This window comes from Condylura cristata, unplaced genomic scaffold (assembly GCF_000260355.1).
Source record: "Condylura cristata isolate star-nosed mole 26May11 unplaced genomic scaffold, ConCri1.0 scaffold00012, whole genome shotgun sequence".
Classification (NCBI taxonomy): Eukaryota; Metazoa; Chordata; class Mammalia; order Eulipotyphla; family Talpidae; genus Condylura; species Condylura cristata.
The window spans coordinates 56,517,621-56,518,899 of NW_004567113.1; positions in this window are offsets into that span (position 1 = coordinate 56,517,621).

Below are 1,279 nucleotides of genomic sequence, written 5' to 3' on the forward strand. Positions count from 1 at the left end.
GCGGGATGTGGGGGTGCCGGACACCCGCCCCAGGGTTCCCGGAGCGTCGGCGAGGCAGTGCTGGGGAGGGGTGTCGGGGGGCTCAGAGAGCCGAAAGTGGGGTGACCAGGCGCACAGGAGGGCCAGCGGAACCCCAGGAACCCATCGTGGCCGGGCAGGTCACCGAGCACGCTGCCCGCCCCAGGACCAGGCCCTTGACCGAAGAGGGTCCTCGCAGAGGCCGGGCTGCGCGTGACCCCGAGCGGCCGAGCCACAGGCCACGCTGTCCACCACCCGGCACCTGGGCCAGGTAGAGGGGAGGGGGTCGCGGGGGACCCCGAGTGAGCCCCACCGATCTGGGGGCCCAGAGCCTTTGGCGCAGCGGCCCCAGGCCCCTGCGGCTCTGGGGCCAGAGGAAGAGCAATTTCCAGGGACCACGAGGCACACGTGGGCGGCGGGGCGGGGCACGGGGGGCGCACGGAGGAGGCGGGGCAGGGGGGCACCCCATGGCGACACTTTTGGGAGGCCTCGGGCCGGCTTCGCCTGCGGCCCCAGCAGCTGCACGGCGCTGGCCTCCTAATGGCACACACGGGCAGCCCCGCCCGCCTGACCCAGGGCGGGGGCGCGTCCACGGGGCTTGCTGCACCTTCCACCCTCACCCCAGCATGCCCCGAGGAACAAGGACGCCACGAGGCCCTCTGGGCCTCCTCTCTGGGCCTCCTCTGGGCGGCACTGGACAGTCGGGTGGAGCAGAACCCGGCTGAGGTCAGTCCTTGCGCTTGAGTGGAAGCAGCAGCGGAATGTTCTGGAAGCTGCCCGGAACACTGGGTTCTCAGGTCTGCAGACCTGACTGGGGCCACGCCCGAGCCCTCGCGAGCTGCAGGAGGTGGAGCAGGAGGGGGGCCAGGGAGGCAGAGGCCCTGTGCGCAGGGCAGCCCGGCCCGACCAGGCTGAGGACGCCCCCACGTCTGTGGGCCCGGGGTCAACCGTCCAGGCCCGGAGGCTGTCCCCCACCCAGCCCAGCAGTGTCCCGTGAAAGGAGAGACGTGTCTGTGCCCACAACCACGTCACGCCAAGGACGTGCCCATGGGCCGAGGGCTGGGCCGTTGCTGACCAGTGACTGGGCGCAGGAAGGAGCCAGGGTGACGGGCGTCTGCCCAGAGAGAAGCCTGTCTGGGGCGTGGGCCACCACAGCCTGCGGGGTGGACACTGCCCTGGAGCTGGACAGACGCCCACACAGCCGGCCGCCCGAGGGCAGTGACCAGGAGCAGCGGGGTGAGGCCGGCCCCGCCCAGGCCAC